Raw genomic sequence first — 19,470 nt, forward strand, 5'->3', positions numbered from 1 at the left:
TATATCCCTAGGTTTCAATAGACACTGGTATATGCAAACTCATCTATATGCAACATTTTCCAAACACTCTCATAATTGCGGATGTTGTAGGTACCTCTCTGAGGTCATTTTTACCTGGTTGGTGCACCTGCCACTCAGTTGCTGTGTGTGTTGCTCCCCTTCGCTGGAGAGCTGCCCCCCATGCTCCCGCCACCCCCATCTTCCCTCTCCAAGGTAGCTCACAGCTGAAGGCTGGCCTGTTTGTCTCAAGAGGCAGGACAACTTTGCCTGCAGTTTTACTTCTGAGCTCTCTGTTCTTCAATCCAAGGTTTGTTTTAACTGAAAAACATCTACCCTTCCCTCTTCTCTATGTTTTCTTAACTCTCTTAAAGAGGTTTCCTCAAAAACTTTCCTTAATAAAGTTTTACATGCACCCAAATCCAGTCTTAGGCTCTCTTTCCATGGAACCTGACATGAGACAGTTCGTACCAGTGTGCCTAAAAGTAGATTATAAGATGCATTTCTGGAGGGGGATAATTCACTGCTCAGCTGGCAACGACAACCCCCGTGAGGAATGCATGCCGATGGTTCCCAGCGTGCAGTAGCAGAACAACTGCTGAAACTGTCGCCTGTGGAGGACTGGGGCAGCATAAAGGGGAGAGGGAGGTCAGGGGGGTTACTGACATGAGTGACACTTCTGGCACAGAGAGATATGGGGGAAAGAGTTATTATAAGGACTGTGGAGATGGGTGGTTGTTGTTGGAGACCATTGATGCTTTGATGAGAGAAAATGACAAGCACAGGGCAATCAGTCACCCACTTAGAACAAAGTGTGAGAATCAGAGGGCCTCCTTGGTGGCATTTAAAGAAGTTCTCATCTCCTTTAGCTACAGGAGGGAAGAAATAAAGACCACATACAGGGCTTAACTGGAAGTGCTATAGAACTTCAGAGAAGGCTGAATTGTCAGCTTAGGTAAGTCACCTATGCCAAAGTCAGGCCCTTCACAGGGAAGCCGTGGGGGTCTTCAGACATGGGTGATACACAAGAGAACCTTGAGCCCGAAGGCTCTCCCGAGCACTCTTGGACTGTAGAAGTTATCCACTTACTCTTAGTGGAAAATGGAGACACTCCCACTCAATACCTGACACATTTGAAAACAGTGTAAAAACCTTAAATGTATACCTGCCTCAGGATCTGCCTTCTGACTACTTGCCTGATAATTAGGGCCAAGTTCCAGCATGATCTGACTGGGACAGTTCTGAATCTTTGAGAGGAACCTGGTTAACATGTAGTAGTAGAAACTGGGAAAGAATTGTTGGGTTCAAATCCTGAGGGTGCTAGGCCAAGGGTGCACAGTATGAAACTGGCTAAGGAGAGTTTGTTGATTCAGGGGTCACAAGTGATCTAGGATTTAACACTCTGACAAGGGTCCTGGAGCCCTAGGAGACAGATCTAATGTGTCGCTGGAGTAGCTCTTAGAAGCTTGGCAAAAACTGTATCCCAGACTAATGAAGAAGAAGTGCCAGAACTGCTATAGCAGGCTGTGGAGGAAGGACTACAAGACTCAAAGAAGTGGCATGCAAGAATGGATCTAAGATACAAGACTGGAAAACCCACCAACTGAACTATGTTGGGGGGAGATCTGGAGGACATTCCATTACCAAAATAGTAAGGACTGAACTGCTGAGGGGGGCACCAGCATCCCTGAGAAGTGGAGTTTTGGGTATCCTCTGTAGGCTGCTAGGATTAACCAGTATGAAGCTGAGCTCCTTTGTATCAAGGTGGAGAAGCGGACCTCAGACCATCAAAGGCTGAGTAGCAAGTTAATTCTCAAAAGCAAGATAGGTGTAAGTATACCAGCAGCAAGGTTGGAACAGGAGACATGGGGGCTTGACTTACAGGAATATTCTGTGGAAATGATTAATAGAACATGGTGTTCCTAGGAGCAAGATAGGTGAGCAGTCAACAAAACTATTGCTGAATATTCATAATCAAAAGTGATCAAGAATGAATTAGCAGAAGGCTAGGGTCAGCAGCTCTAATGGAAATCTATGATCCTTTGCCAAGTTCTAGATCTGAGCCACTTCTCAGACACAGAACCCAGTGACCAAATGAGAGTCCAGGTGTCCATGAGAAAAGACTCTTCAACACCACACTAATTGTGATTCTCTCATTTATTTCCCAAAGAGATATATGGTTATTTACTTGGTTCTATTGGGGAAGGAAAAAATATCTAGATTTTCCCAAGCATTGATGGACACAGAATCAGAGCTGATATTCATAATCAGGTACCCAAAGTGCCACCATGGTCCCCCTATTAGAATAGAGGCGTATGAGGCGTATAATGCTCAGGTAATAAATGGAGCCCTGGCTCCTTTTCACAGTGGGTTCCTCATGAGCCTTTGAACTACAGACTGATCGTTTCCCCCAGTTTCTGAATATGTAATTGTATGGACCTGCTTAGCAGTGGACATTGATTCTTTCACCTTTAGGGTAAGAGCTCTTATAGTTCTAGGAAATGCCAACTATAAGCTTGTGACATGCCCAACCTACACCAAATCCCTACCAAGCCAAGATAGTAAATTAAAAAATATTGCAAATCAGAGGGATCCTCAAAGTGTTGCTTTCAAGACTGTAGTGGTTCCCATCGTTTTCCCATTACCAACTTAAAACAAACAACCAAGTTGTAATCCTGCTTGTATCTGTTGCGCTAGATGGAGTATCTTTTTAGAGTAGATTAACACCATGCTGGTCTATAATATGCCGCTACTGAAATGCAAAATGTGTTCTTTTTCATTCCCATGAAAAAGAAGGAATGGAAGCAATTTGTATTTTCTTGGAACGGGTAGTAGTGTATATTCAGGTCTTTCCCAATGCTGTTAATTCTTCTGCTCTCTGTAGCAGTATAACTCAAAAGGATCTGGGCCATCCTGATATTCTGCAAAATAGTACACAGATCCCTGGTATTGGAGGATAGTGAAGTGGGTCCCTTGGTCCAAGGTGATGTTATGTGGTCTCCCACAGTAAGAATCAGATACTCCATGGTCTTGGTCAGCACCATCTCTGAGTATTCCCAGAGTATCTGGCTGACCAATGTGAGAAAACATAATATCTCCTCAGCCCTAAGGACTCAATTTACAGCAGAAGTGTAGCAGGAGTCATCTGACTTTGGGAGCCATTGCTCCTACACAAACCATGGCGTCCAGAAGATGCTCACCTGGATGGCAGTGGAATGGGGCCTCCTAAAGGTGTATCAGCTCTACTAGCTTGGAAATTGCACCCTGTGAGATGGGGAAGTGTTCTTTAGAATGTTATTTACTATTTGAACCAATGGACTTTATGCAATGCTGTGTCCCCAAAAGGGAGAAAACATGGGTTTAGGGACCAAGGAGGAGTAGCCAAGCTTATTGTCACTCCCAGTGACCATAAGCATTTGGGCTTCTTGTTCTTGCAACATTAGGCTCCATGGGTCTAAATGTCTTGATTCTTGGGCAGGGACAAAGAATCTCACTAACCCTGAAGCTACGGCTGCTCATGGTCACCTGGTCTCCTGACCCCTATAGACCAGCAGGCATGGAAGGAACTCCCATTATTGGTAGGGCTGTTGCTGTATAATGGGGACACAAAGAAGATGTATGGCAGCTGAGGGGAGCCACCGAGGCAGCCCCATACATGTGGCCGATAAGGGCATGATAACCTGCGCCTCAGCGCCTGGGGGGACGAGGGTCTGAGCCCTGGAGGGATGAGGGTCTGATCCCCAGGTCATCCACCCAAGAAGTGCTAGGTGAGGATGAGGGGAATCTAGAATGAGTGGCGAGGAGGGAGGGAGATAGTGAGTATTAGTTACAACCTTGGGATCAACTGCAGCAGCAGGAGGCTGATTTGCTTTTGTAAATTTCCTCAGGAATTGTGACCATGGAGAAGCTGTGTGTGCAAGGAGTGAACTTAACTAGAAGCAAACGGGTAGGGTCAGCTTCATGGACATGCAACCTGTGGAGTTGCACAGGGCCCTGGGCTCAAAAGAGTCCATGCTTAGCTTAATGCTCTTCTGTCACCATGTTAAATACTTTTATCTTTGAAGTTATCTTGTAAGTGGAATCTCTTAAGATGATAGAGCATGCACATGAGCTAAAGACATAAGCACAATATGTGTCTGCTTCCTTGCTGCCCCATTCACATACAGTGCATGTGATGCCCATGGGCATAGGATTGAAGTGGATCTACCATGCACTGGTGTTCAGTGAGACTCAAAATGAGTACAAAGAAAGTGTGTTACATCTATGACTGAGTAAACAGGGGCACAAACAGTTCCAAGAAGCCAAGCTTTCTGTTCCAACCAGAATTTGAAAGCAGGAAGAAGGTGAAGACATTCCAAGAAACACATTATTCATTTTACTTCCCTGTATAAGCCAACTGCTTACACTGAAAATGATGACTAGAAGGAGAAAGAAAGATAGAGCAACTCATAGTCTTTTTTGCTTTCAGTCCTTTCTTATCCATCAGTAAGCTAAAGGTAGAGAGTGTTGGTAGGACATGTATCAAGAAGTGAAATAAAAATGGCTGAGTCAGTTTTGTATAGCATGCCTATTGTTCTGGGAGGAACAAAGTACAAATGCACCTATAAGTGAAAACTACAAATGTATAATTTCAGTGACGATATGCATGAGTTAAATTCCCTTATGTTTGCAGCTAAAATTGGTATTACATACTATAAAGATGAATAGTATGACTCATGATAATAATTTACATTTTTAATATTTCTTTACTTAGAACAATATTAAATACCAAATAAAAAACGCTTTGATGAGAGAGACCATGGAAGAAAGTAAAAAGCTTTATATTTTACTACCTTCAATCACCCTTTTCCCTAATTTTTGAGCAAGGCACCCTGCATTTCTATTTTGCTCTGGGCCCTGTATGTGGGTCTGAGCATCCAAGGAGTGGACTTTAGCTGATGCCATTCTATCCAGCCACGAGCTTCTGTGATTGGTGGTGGTTCTCACTCACCGCTGCTCCTCTCTTTTTGAGAATTGCTCTTGGCTGAGGGGAACCACCTCACCTGGGAGGTTACCTGCCTCTGCCGTGGCAGCCCATGGTCATGACTGACTGAGATGGGAATATAACAGGCTGACCTCTGGGCCAAGGGGGAGGACAGCTCTGTGGTGCCAATTTACGCTTCTGCGTTTTCCCAGGGGACCAGGCCCAGGCTAGGCTTGATCCCAGCCGCTACACTTGCCTCACTTTCCCCCTTCCCAGCCTACTGCCCTCCCTCCCTTACAAGCTTCTCCTGATGAGTGCTCCCTCAATAAAGCTCATCCACTGGAATCTCTGTTGTAACCTTTGCTTCTAGGGAACCCAATCTATTCAGCATGTACATTCCTATACATTTATATAAAACTAAGATAACAATTTCACACACAAAAAATATGTCCTTGTTTTGTATTCTTCTGTGGTGCTAAGTTGATCCTATCCAATGATTTTATCACCTACTTACTAATAGGCATGACTACAGTTTGAAAACTTCTGATTTGTGGGACCCCAGAGATGGAAGCAATTAATTATGTCCAGACATCAGGACGGAGAATGTATGAGAAAGACTGGATATGAATTGGGTCTTAAGGAATTGGGAGAAGGTCTGCAAATCAGTACCACAGAGGTGGTCATTTCAGGCAAGAGTTCGGAGAGCAGCTTGTGAAGGTTTCAAGCCATGCTTCTCAAAGTGTAGTCATGGGCCATTGTATCAGAATCACCTTGGGATGCTTGGCAAACATGCATATTTCCTGACCAGTCTGATTCCCTGATTCAGCATCTCAAGGGTAAGGCCCTAGAATATGCATTTGAAAAGAACCCCTGGGTTATTCTTTACACACAGTAAAATTTGAGGCTGACTGATGTATGTCACAAGGAGCACATTCAGGTGGACTTCTCATTAGGTGGACTTCAGATTGAAAATCTTGGAGAGCCAGAGAAGGCTTCATGGGCAGGCAGTCGGCAACAGAAACAGGAGGAAGAGGAAAGCCACCAGGACGGGCGCGCACGGGTGCAGCAGGAGGCATACCTCCACGATGTCTATGCCCTTCTTCTATGGACTTGGCCCACCTGCCACACATTAGTGTACATGGCTCATTTCCCAACAACAATCTTAAAGGCAGTTTCAAGGCTAAATATTTCTGTCATCTCTCTTTCCGCCATTTCATTCACTTAAGAAGTTCTCTTATAACAACAGCAACAACAACAAAAGAAGGTCTCTTATATGAAATTAACTGTTTCAGGTGCTAGGTTGGTAAACCAGACAGCCAACATTGTTTTCATTTGCTTTTCCAATATGCACATTCATGCATATGCACCAGGAATTCTCAGTAAAGATCTCAGTGTAATGAATGAACAAACACATGGGCCTAAAGCAGTCCCAACTCTGAGTACATGATATTTGGCTGGCTGTAAGGTCCTCAGGTCTCTGCCAGCCTTCTGAAGCCATTGGAGGCAGGGCCCTGAGGGGGCGGGCATTGTCCTGGCACTCACACCAGCACTAACCAATTACAACCAAATCAGAATCCAGGGCATAGCCAAGTACCATCCCCAGGGACAGCAGTATTTTTTTTTTTTTGGCCCAACTAGGAGGAGAGCCATTCTTCAGCACTGTACCTTTTCCTACTAAAATGACAAGAAATTGTGAATTCACAGTACCTGACCCTCTAACTCTTTGGAATCCATCATTCTCGAAATTTTTGTTGTGAAAAGAAATACGGGTTCTAATTACTTGGAGCTTGCTTCCTCTTTGCTCCATTCTGTTCTTGAGGATAACAAGGCCTTACACTAACTGAGTACTTCCATGTGCTAGGCATGGTTCTTAGTGTGTCACTTAGGTTACTTGTTTACGGCACGACAAACCAGGGCCATAAAGAGATGGCTTACCTCCCTCTGCTCATCAGCATGCACGCTCTGTTTCTGATATCTCTTCAGCATTATATTTCCTTTGTCAATTATGAAATCATTTCCTTGCTGCTGCAAATAGACCTCACATGTAGGCAAAGCTGTTGCTAATATCTTAAAAAGAAAAAAAAATGAAAGCATAAGTAAGCAACAAAAGATCCAATGACCCTGAAGTTCAAGAATTTCAGATCATATCATAATTTAAAAAGTAATTATAGTCCTCATTTAATAGCCTCAGGAAGCAGTCATGGAAGCAGTTTATAATTTTTTGTTTTTCTGTGAAAACAGGAAGTTTTTGGCGGTCCTAAATCCACATATTGGTTTTTATTTTTAAAGGATGCTATACTAATGACATTCTAAACGGGGAAAATATTTATTCTTATTTACTAGTTTCATGTATAAGAAAAAGTACAAAATGCTATGTTTTAAACATGAAATGTCAAGAAGAAAACTGCAGAAAATCAATGATAGGCATGGTACAAAGATTCAAAGATTAATGATTTACTGTAAATTTTGACACACTCCTGACCAATTCCTCTTAGTTCTCACATTTTGTAGGATTTGGCCTTGTAAGTTGCCATGTGAGGTTATACCACAATAGTCAAATTGCACCAGCCAAAAGGAAGCAAAAAATTGCATTATGAAACTCCAGTTTCTTTAAACTTCTGGGTTTTGTGGGCTTCTCTTTCATATGTTCTTAGTCATTCAGCTGCAACCCAGTTAGACTCTCCAATGACTCGTTTCCAAATGTTCACTGTACTCAGGTCATTGGTGTTTGCTTGGTTATGTTTCATTGTTGGTTTTATATACAACATCTTTAATTTCACAGGCGCCCTGGTTGCTCAGCATGGGCACGCAGCCGTGAGGTCAGCTGTGGCCCTTTAGAATCTTCTTATTCTAGTGCTTACTGTTCAGAGTCTCAGCCATGCTCTCTGATCGCTCTTCTACCTGTCTGTGAGGAGGACCCTTCAGACAGGACTCACTGAGATTTTGGTCCTCTTCTTTTTCCTTTTTCTTTACCAATTGCGTTCATCTTAGAACACAAAATTATGAACTGTTTAACTAATTTTATGCACAAAACACATTATGGAATTAACTATGTAGTATACTATATTAAATTCTATACTATGTTAAATTCAATCAATATTAACTTTTGTGACCACAGGTAATTTCTATGAGAAAACAAACCAGTGACTTCCAAACTGCATATGAATCACCCAAGGATCTTGTTAAGATGCAGACCTGATTCAATGGGTCTGAGGTGGGGCCTCAGATTCCCCAAGCCTAATGAACTCCCAGGTAATGTCATTATTGATGGTCCATCTACAGACCACATTTTGAGAGCAAGTATGTTGCCACTGACTGAATGTGTGTGTCCTCCCCTGCAAATTCACATGTTGAAGGCTAAGGTGATGTATTTAGAGGTGGGGCCTTTGGGAGGTGACTAGGTCACAAGGGTGGAGCCCTCATGTTTGGAATTATTGTCCATACAAAAGAGGCCTCAGACAGTTCCTTTGCCACTTTTGTCATGTGAGAAGTCAGCAGAAAGACAGATGGCTATGAACAAGGAAATGGGCTCTCAGCAGACACTGAACCTGCTGGTGCCTTGATCTTGGACCTCCCAGCTTCCAGAACTGTGAGAAACAAATTTTTGTTGTTTATAAGCCACCTATTCAGAGAGAATCAAGATGGCAGAGGAGTGGTAGAAGTCACACTGACCTCCTCCCAGGACCAATCTGAAATTACAATTAAATTGTGGAGAAATCACCTGGAACAAACAACTGAACAATAGTGAGAGAGGAGCCTTATCACTTTGGACAGACAGAAGAATCAGCTTTAGCACAACCTAACTGGTAAGGAGTACGGTAGAGATTCGAGAAGGCAGGAGAGGCGCCCACGGGAAGAAACACCAGGATATTGAAATGGCCAGTTGGATCCCCCTGGGAAGAGTGGAGTCTAAAACATAAGTGGGGATCTCCAGCCTACAGCACCAGAGCCCAAAAAGGACACAGATAACAGCAAGCTGCAAAAAAGGCAGGGTTGCTCTCTGACACATGGGTGGCTGGAGACGCAAAGAGCTGTTTAAAGGGCCAAAGCATAAATTTTTATTTGCAGCCACTTTCCCTGGGCTCTGGCAAAGGTGGGGGCAGAGTGGGCTAGAGGCGCCTGAGGAGAGCCACGGGAGGGAGGCTTTGGGGAGAGAACTGAAAGAGTAGCAGGCAGGATCCTGGTGCTGACTCCTCCTTCATACAGCAGAAGCGATCTGGCTCCGGCAGGCTACTGCCCTGAGCAGCGGCAGTGGGAGAGGACCCAGTAACCCCAATGGGCCCAATCTTGTCTGAAAGGACTATATACTGCATAAGTCTAACTATAGGGCATTCTAGAAAAGACAAAACTATTAAAACAATAAAAAGAGTTGTGGTTGCCAGGGGCAGGGTGGAAATGGAGGTGGGGAACTAGATGGAATGAATAGGCAGAGCACAGGGAATTTTTAGGACAGTCTAAATATTCTGTATTCTACTATAATGAATGGATACATGTCATTATACATTTGTCAAAACCTATAGAATGTTCAGTTCCAAGAGTGGACTATAATGTAAATTGTGGACTTTGGTGATTATAATGCTTCAATGTATATTCATTAATTGTAACAGATGTACCAGTCTCATGGGGATGCTGATCACGGGGGAGGTTGTACATCTGTAGGGGTAGGAGATATATGGCAAATCTCTATACCTTCCTCTCAATTTTTCTGTGGACCTAAAATTACTCTTAAAAAAAGTATTTTTTAAAAGGGAGAAAATTAAATTTATTTGGTCTTAATAATAAAAAATTCGTACTCCATGTACTTTAATCAAGTAGGTTTTTAATGAAGCCTAAGGATGGAGGATGGGAGAGCTACAGAAATTACTTCAATTTCCAAAAGGCCAGGGAATCACTGGCCTAAGTAATTGGACTAACTGCAAGGAACAAGTGATTTAAATATGCATTTGACCACGTGAATAAAAATAATGCTAATTACAAATGAAAACTGATGAAAGTATTAGGCCCCTCAACTGGGCATTTGCCTGCCAGGTTAGCTTTGGTCCAGAGGCCGCAGCAGGAACTCCTTGGGGGCGGCACTCTGTGACCTCACCAGCTGGAAGGGAAGAGTTCCCCTCTTAACTGCCTTTCTCCAGGAGTTTGAGTGGGCTCTGTGGCCTGAGCTGACCATTTGCAAAGTTTTCTCCATAAAAGATTAAAGCATTTTTATAAAATGAGATTATTGAAATATTAGAAGGACACAAGGAAAGCGGCTCTCTAAGACAGATTTACCAAGAGCCAAAATTCCTCCCTGGTTTTTAAAGTAGCAAATCCACTCAGAAAACTGAGTGAGACTGAGGACAATCATTGAAAATAAATATTTGAATGGGACAAGGAAATGAAGCCATTTTGTTCTAGACACAAAAGCACATTTATTAAAAAAAAAATGGAAAGGAATAACCTTGGACAGACAGAAGAATCAGCATTAGCACAACCAAACAGCCACTTACGCTGGCCTCCAACAAAGGTGGGGGCAGAGCAGGCTAGAGAAACCTCAGGAGAGACTGGGGAAGGAGGCTTTGGGGAGAGAACTGAAAGAGTAGCAGGCAGGATCCTGGTGCTCACTCCTCCTTCATACAGCAGAAGCGATCTGGCTCAGGCAGGCTACTGCCTTGAGCAGCGGCAGCGGGAAAGGACCCAGTAACCCTATGCTCAGGAGGGACTCTGCCCCATCTTGTGGTGCCTAATCCTGACTGCTGAGTGCAGAGTGACTAGCTCAATAACTGAAGGAGACAGCCACAGACAGTAGATTCCTGGAAGTCTTGAACAGACTGCCTAAGGTCAGATGGGGTCAACAGCTGTCATCATCACAGGCGGATCCAGAAAGGGAAAACAGCAGTCTCCTACCATAGAAGTTCACACCACAAAGTCAGGAGATCAAGACAGATCAATTTAAGAAGGAGAAGCAAAAAAGAAGAATCTCACAAGTAATGGGAAGACGAAGAAACACCCCTCAGTCGAAGGAAAAGGAGGAATCCCCAGAAAGAGAACTAAATGAAACAGAAGCAAGTAAACTATCAGATATGGAGTTTAAAACAATGGTTCTAAGGAAGCTCAATGAGCTCAGTGAGCTCAGAGAGAATTACAAAAAACTACAGAGAAACTATGAGGAACTTACTGCAAACTGTATCAGCATGAAAAAGGTCATAAAAACCATCAATAAGAGACAAAAGGAAATGAAGAATATAATTTCTGAATTGAAGAACTCAATAGAAGGAATCAAAAGCAGGCTAGAAGAGGAAGCAGAGGACTGAACCAGTGAGCTGGAGGATAAGGTAGAAAAAAGCTCCCCCAAAGAGGAAGAAAATGAAAAAAGACTCAAAAAGAATGAAGAGGCATTTAGGGACATGCAGGACAACCTGAAACATAATAATATCCGTACAATATGGATAGCAGAAGGAGAAGAAGAAAGAGCAAGGGATAGAGAACCTGTTTGAAAAAGTAATGATGGAAAACTTCCCTCATTGGAGGAGAGAAAAAGTCACACAAGTCCAGGAAGCACAGAGGGTCCCATTCAAGAGGAACCCAAAGAGGCCCACTCCAAGACACATCATCATTAAAATCGCAAATATCAAAGACAAACAGAGAATCCTAAAGGAAGCAAGAGAGAAACAGGTAGTAAAATACAAGGGAGCCCCAGGACAGCTAGCAGCTGACTTCTCAACAGAAACACCAGAAGCCAGAAGGGAATGGCAAGAAATATTCCAAGTCATGAAAAGCAAAGGCCTGCAACCAAGACTGCTCTACCCAGCAAGGCTCTCAATTAAAATGGAAGGCAAAATAAGGAGTTTCCCAGACAAAAGAAGGCTAAGAGCATACACCTCCACTAAAGCAGCATTGCAAGATATGCTAAAGGGACTGCTTTAAGATGAAGAAAAAGAGTCTATGAATACCCAGTTCCTTTCACAGTCTCCAATACTTCATATTACCAACATTTTTAATACTTATTAATTTGATTGTTACAATGATGTGTTATTTTAATTGTTACCACATTATTTGTTGAAATAAACCTGGTTTTGTATATTTCTTGCCTATTTCTATTATTTTAAAAAAACTTTAAATGACATTTTGGTATTCTTTATCCATTTTTTGACTAAATGTTTATAGAATTTTTTCCCTAAAAAAAAACAACTAAGAACCTTTTATTAGATGCGTTGCAAATACTTTCCTATTCTACTATTTGTCCTTTAACTTTTTTAATATGTATATTACTATATAGTCTTAAGTGTTTACTATAGTCATATTGTCAATATTTCACCTTATACCTTCTGGGTTGAATCCTTTACCTTAGGATAAGAAAAATATTATTTTGTATTTTCTCTTAAAACTCCTTAGATTTTACATACTGATTTTTAACTCACCTGAATGTTTTTGGTATAATGTGTGAAATAGGGCTCTGTACTTCTTTTATTTTAAGTAATACTGCTCCATGCACCTTATTTGCTGAATAAGTCTTATTTTCCCCAGTGATCTGAAATATCAGTTTATTTATTTTTTTTATTTTTATTTTTTTTAAGATTTGTATGTTTCTTTTTTTTTCTTTTTTTTTAATTAATTTATTTACTTTTTAAATACATTTGTCTCTGCCTTCCCCCCACCTCTTTCCCTTGCCCCCTCCCACCTTCCCTCCCTCAGCTCTTCCCCTTTGGTTTTGTCCATGAGTCCTTGCTATATGTTCAGTTTAATCGTATATTATATTGTTAGATATATATGTTTGTTTCTAGAATGCTCATTTTATTTCATTGACCTACTTGATTATTTCTGTGCTGGTGTCATGTTGGTTTAATTGCTAAGACTTTATAATAGATTTAAATTTTTTAATATTTTATAATGGATTTTGACATTTTAAAAAATAAATAAAATCAATTTGCATTTTAAAAAGAAGAAAGAAAGAAGGAACTCCTCCTTTTGTGACAACATGGGTGGAACTGGAGAATATTATGCTAAGTGAAATAAGCCATTCGGTGAAAGACAAATACCATATGATCTCACCTAAAAGTGGAATCTATTCAACAAAATAAACTAATGAACAAAATAAACCACAGGCAAGGAAACATGAAGCAGACTGAAAGTGACCAGAGGGGATGGGAAAAGAGAACAATGGTGGAAAGAAGGGGAAGGGACTAGACAAAGAACACGTATGAATGACCCATGGACATGGACAAGAGAGTGGGAATTTATTGCTGGGGGTAGGGTGGGATGGGTGGAGGAGGGCAAAGAGGGAAAAGTTGAGACAACTGTAATAGAATAAACATGATTTAAAAATAAAAAATTTTAGAAAACCTAAGCCACTTAGTCTATGATATTTTTGTTATAGCAGCCCAAACAGACTAAGACAAATATATATACAGGCATATCTCATTTTATTGCACTTTTCTTTATTGTGCTTCTCAGATATGGTGTTTTTTTACAAATCAAAGGCAAGACCCTTCACCAGCAAAGAGATTATGACTCGCTTTATTGAGGTGATCTGGAACCAAACCTGCAACATCTCTGAGGTGTGCCTGTATATAACCTTTTGAAGACCTATCAAGAGAGCTACTTGACATTCTTTTTAATTCTCCAATTTGAGCATTAGAACAATTACTCATAAGATGTGATCTGGGATTCATGCCCTTTCATACCTCTATCTCAATCCTTTGTTTTCCTTATTCCTGACTGTACCATTGCAGATTGCCCTCCCTTCACCCCAGGCTTCTCTTGGGTTAAATTGCATTTATAACAACACTGAAGAGACTTCTGGTCAAAATGGTGGCCTATGTAAACATGACTTGCCTCCTTGCACCACAGCACCAAAGTACAACTTAATTATAGAACAACCATCACTCAGAACCACCAAAAATCAAGTTAAATGAAAGTCTGACAACTACAGAATTAAAGAAACCACATCTATCAAGACTGGTAGGAAGGATATGGAGTGTGTTGGTCTCACATCCACATATGGTAGATAAATTTAGGAGGGATATCTCAGAAGCGAGGAGTCCCAGCCCTACACCAGGGCTCCCAGCCCAGGTTCCAGTTCCAGGAAGATAAGTCACCGTATCTTCTGGCTACAAAAACCAGCAGGTATTGAGTCAGTGAAGGAAACTTTTGGAGTCCCAAGTTGTTTCTCTTAAAGAACCCACACACAGACTTACTCAGACTCACTCCCTCTGAGCCCCAGCACTGGGATAGCACCTTGAAAGGCACCAGTGGCATACAGGGAGAAATTGAAGTCTGGAATCAAGGCAAGAGCTGGAGAACAGCTTTCTCTCAGACAGAAAGGTAGGCAGAGGCCATTATCCCTTTTCTGAACCCTCCCCCAACAGAGCCACAGAGCTGGCAGGTGGGTGCCATATCTGAGACATCTGAGACTCCATCAACCTGGCTAACACTATTTTCCCTGTCCTGGAGATCACCTGAGGCTCCATCACACCCATCTTACAGCTGTTAACGGTGCTTTTCCATATGAGTGGAAAATAATATGAATGGCTCATGCTTTACAACTTCTTAAATCCTTTCAAATAAGCAACAGCCAGCCTCAGTGAGCCCCCAGCCTCTGAGCTCCCTGCCCCCATACCTCTTGCTAAGTGGCCCAAGGCATGGCACCAGCAGCAACTAGCCTAGATTCACAGCTTTGCTTTGACTGGGAATCTCCAAGCCCAGCACAGGTAGCAGCCATTTCAGATTGCTTCATAACTTGGCAGGGTGGTCCCAGGCAAAACACAGGTGGCAGCTGACCTTGGCCTGCACCACTAGGGAAACCTCAGAGCCTACATACCCAGTGGACAGCTACAGGCCATGTCAGAGCACCACCACCCTGCCTCTGCACAGCTGACCTGCCATGAAGGGTGGAGGTTGATGGTTAATGGTCATAGCCAAGCCTTGCAGCTGATTGGCCTGGGTAAATCTCCCCCCACTCCCCCGGATCTGCTAACAGCAACCAAGGCTCAACTACAAGAGGAGGGTATACTCAACCCACATGAAGGGCATACCTTGAGCACTGAGCTTGGGTGACAGGGGAGGCTGTGCCACTGGACCCTACAAGACACCTGCTACATTAGGCCACACTATGAAGACAGGGAGTCACAGAAACTCTATCTAATACATAGGAACAAGCACAAGGAGGCTGCCAAAACAAGGAGACAAAGAAACATGGCCCAAATGAATGAATAGATCAGAACTCCAGAAAAAGAACTGAAACGAAATGAAGATAAGCAATCTATCAGATGCAAGTTCAAAACCCTGGTTATAAGGATGCTCAAGGAGCTTAGTGAAGACCTCAAAAGCATAAAAAAGATCCAGTCAGAAACGAAGAATATACTAATTGAAATGAAGAACAATTTACAGGGAGACAACAGTAGAGTAAATGAAGCTGAGGATCAAATCAATGATTGTGAACATAAGAAAGGAAAAGACAACCAATCAGAACAACTGGAAGAAAAAAAAATCCAAAAAAATGAGGATAGTGTAAGCAGCCTCTGGGACAACTTTAAGTGATCCAACATTCACATCATACAGGTACCAGAGGGAGAAGAGAAAGAGCAAGAAACTGGAAATCTATTTGAAAAAATAGCGACCATTACTACTTGAAATAAAAGAAATATAGAGCCCTATTTCACACATTATACAAGAAATATCCAGGTGAGTTAAAAATCAATATGTAGAATCTAAGGAGTTTTAGAAGAAAATAGAACTCATATTTTTCATGACCTGAAGTAAAATATTCAAACCCAGAAGCTACAAAGTAAATATTAACAATATGACAGTATTAAACATTTAACTATATAGTAATATACATATAAAAAAAGTTAAAGGACAAGGAATAGAAAAGTATTTGCAACACATCTAATAAAAGGTTCATAGTTTGTTTTTTTTTTTAGGGAAAAAAGTTCTACAAACCTTTAATCAATAAATGGATAAAGAATACCAAAAAGTCATTTAAAGCTTTTTTAAAAAAAATAGAAATAGTCATGAAAGATACTAAAACAGGTTTAGTTTCAACAAATAATGAAGGAATAATGAAAATAACATCATTATTTTACCCTTTGATTTGAAACATCAACTTAATCATATATTATATTGTTAGACATATATATGTTAGTCTTTAGAATGTTCATTATATTTCATTGATCTACTTGATTATTTCTGTGCTGGTGTCATGTTGGTTTAATTGCTGAAACTTCATAATGGTTTTACATTTTTTTAATATATTACAATTAACTTTGACATTTAAAAAAATAAATAAATTCAATCTGCATTTAAGAAAGAAAGAAAGAGAAAGAGATGGAACTCCTATCTTTTGCGACAACATGGATGGAACTGGAGAATATTAAGATAAGTGAAAGAAGCCATTCGGTGAAAGACAAATACCATATGATCTCACCTAAAAGTGGAATCTATTCAACAAAATAAACTAATGAACAAAATAAACCACAGGCATGGAAACATGGAACAGACTGAAAGCGACCAGAAGGATGGGGAAAGAGAACAATGGTGTAAAGAAGGGGAAGGGACTAGACAAAGAACATATATGAATGATGCATGGACATGGACAACAGAGTGGGAATTGACTGTGGAAGCGGGGGGTGGGATGGGTGGAGGGCAGTAAAGGGGTAAAAACTGAGACAACTGTAGTAGAATACACATGATTTATAAATTTTAGAAAATAAATAGATGAATAACTATAAAAAAGAGGGAAGCTATTTTCATTTCAGTATGTAAGTTTTGCATAATTTTTCAAAATAAAGTTTTATTTTACAGTGAAAAAAAAAACCCCAAAAAGAAAAAAAAATAGTGAAAGAAAATTTCCCTAATTTGGTGAAGGAAATAGACATACAAGCCTAGGAAACACAGAGAGTCCCAATTATGATGGATGCAAAGAGGCCCACTCCAAGACACATCATAATTAAAATGCTAAAGTTTAAAGACAAAGAGAGAATCTTAAAAGAAGCAAGAGAAAAGCAGTTAGTTTCCTACACAGGAGTTCCCGTAAGACCGTCAGCTGATTTCTGAAAAGAAACTGCAGGCTAGAAGGGATTGGCAAGAAATATTCAAAGTCATGAAAAGCAGGAACCTATAGTCAAGATTTTTCTACCTAGCAAGGATATAATTAAACTGATAAGAACAGATACTACACTTAATCTTAGCCAAAAGGCCAAGAAGCGATGCAAAGATATAATTTAGAATTGAAGGGCAGATACAGAGCTTCCAAGACATGGAAAAACTAAAGGAGCTCATCATCACCAAACCATTATTAATGAAATGTTAAAGGGACTTATTTAAGAAGAAGAAGATGAAAAGTATGAACAATAAAATGGCAATAAATACATATCTATCAACAATTGAATCTGAATAACAAACTAAGCAAACTTGAAAACAGAGACAGAACTATGGATACAGACAGCATTTTGATGGTTGCCAGATGGGAGAGGGGCTTAGTGGAATGGGTGAAGAAGTGAGGGATATTATGAAGTACAAATAGGTAGTTACAGAATAGCTATGGGGATGTAAAGTACAGTATAGGAAATGGAGCAGCCAAAGAGCTTATATGTATGACCCATGAACATGAACAATGGTGTGGGGATTTCCTGAGGGAGTTGGGGCACTGTGTGGAGGTAGACAAAGGGGGAAAATCGGGACAACTGTAATAGCATAATCAATAAAAAATAATTTAAAAAATAAGAATGAAATCTCTGTACACTTTTAAAAAAAAAGAACACTGAGGATAGTCTTCATAATGTCATTCCCTTGCTTAGAAAGTTTCAGTGAGTTCTCATTTGTCCAGAGAATAAAATTTAGCCTCTTTAATAGGAGAATCTAATGTTCCTTTCCAATACTTCTTCCTTATAAAAATTTCCAGTTACACCTGTGAATACAACTGCATTGTTTTTTTCTCTGAATCATTACTTGCAACTTTTCCTGGCTGGACTATCTTCTCACCTAGTGTACTAATTGAAATTTATTGTTTACAAGTCTCAGGTTAATTATTCTATCTCTGTGTTAAGCCTGTTCATCAAGAATCACCCATGGCTGAAATCCTAATGCACTTATTGACTCTTCTCTTCATATGGCACTGCCCCCGTCTTGTACTATCTATATATGTAAGTGTAGTAGCTGTAGTTAGGAACTCCAGAATGGCAGGACCCTAACTAGTCCCTTTCTATGCAAACCTTAGCTTGAAGCTCAGCATTATGCACGTGGATGGGTAACATACTGATGGCTGAGAGCAACTTTTGAAAGCAGACACACTTGGGTTTCAGTCCTGACTCCACTGTCCACCAGCTGTCTGACGTTGGGCAAGTTACTTAACCTCTCTAATGTTTTCCCTTATCTGGAAATTACAGATGATAATAGGTAAGTTGTCTGGAAAGTTAAGTAAGATAATGTATATAAGGTGCAAAGCACAGAGCATTAAATCAATGGAAGTTTTATTTATATTGCAGCACATAATACCTATTTGTTAAATGAATGTTCAAATAATTAAATTGTGTCTAACTTATTAACCTTTAAACAGTTAACATCCATCCCATCTTTAATTTCCTTCCCTTTGTCATATATATTATTTTCCAATCCTTCAGGTAATTTTCCTTGCTTTTTAAACCCATTCTGTATCCTTGCTATTTTTCTTTAAGCGATGGAGAGATGAGTAAGGAGTCACATGAGTCATTCTGTTCACAGTTTGGAGCTGTATTTGCATATGTGATATTACCCTATTTAACTGCTTGTCAGCATATGGTGCATACTGAAAAATGTTAAGTAACATTCCATCTATTTTAGATAATCATGTTTGTTTTGTGTATTCTTACTCCCAAAATGGAAACTATTGTATTTATAGTTGTATAAGACAAACACTCTTGTTTCTCTACTCTCACAGTATTACCACACTCACACCACTCCTGATGCTAGATGTGTGGTTTATTCCCATACTCATCAAGCCTTTGACACCAGCTGGCTGTCCTACAATTTAATTCAGTTCTGACACTATCTACCTGGAGTTAGCATGAGATCCCACAGGTTAAGAGCTCAGGTCCGTAAGACTGCCTCTCCTCTTCAGATGCCAATCACAAGTAGAGGTTGATACCTGTATTTCTGACCTACTGGCTACAAAGGGGGTTCCTGTGACCCCTTCTTTGGGCTTAACAATTTGCTAGGATAGCTCACAAAAGTCAGGGAAATACTTATATTTGATGGTTTATTATTAATAAAGGGTAGGATAAAATATACAGATACACAGTCAGATGAAGAGATATGCAGGGTGAGGCCTGGAAGGGCCCCAGGCACGGGAGCTTCTGTCCCCTTGCAGTTGGGGTGCACCATGCTCCTGGGACATGGATGTGGTCATCAATGTGGAAGCTCTCTGAATCCAGTACTCCTGGGATTTTTATGGATGCTTCATTACTCAGGTATTAACTCAACAACCTGCCCTCTCCCCCTCCTGGAGAATGGGAGATGGGGCTGAAAGTTTCAAGCTTCTAATAATGGCTTGGTTTTTC

General features: G+C 40.8%; 1 protein-coding gene and 1 pseudogene across 1 annotated transcript in view; both read right to left on the bottom strand.

Moving 5' to 3' along the window:
* LAMB4 (laminin subunit beta 4) overlaps positions 1-19,470 on the bottom strand; it is a 70,405-nt gene that overhangs the window by 19,616 nt on the left and 31,319 nt on the right. The window lies entirely within an intron of this gene.
* Positions 17,009-17,144, bottom strand: LOC129063607 (uncharacterized; annotated as a pseudogene).

The sequence above is a fragment of the Pteronotus mesoamericanus genome, unplaced genomic scaffold (assembly GCF_021234165.1).
Source record: "Pteronotus mesoamericanus isolate MK-2021 breed Mesoamerican mustached bat unplaced genomic scaffold, CSHL_Meso_final scaffold_85, whole genome shotgun sequence".
In the NCBI taxonomy this organism is placed as follows: domain Eukaryota; kingdom Metazoa; phylum Chordata; class Mammalia; order Chiroptera; family Mormoopidae; genus Pteronotus; species Pteronotus mesoamericanus.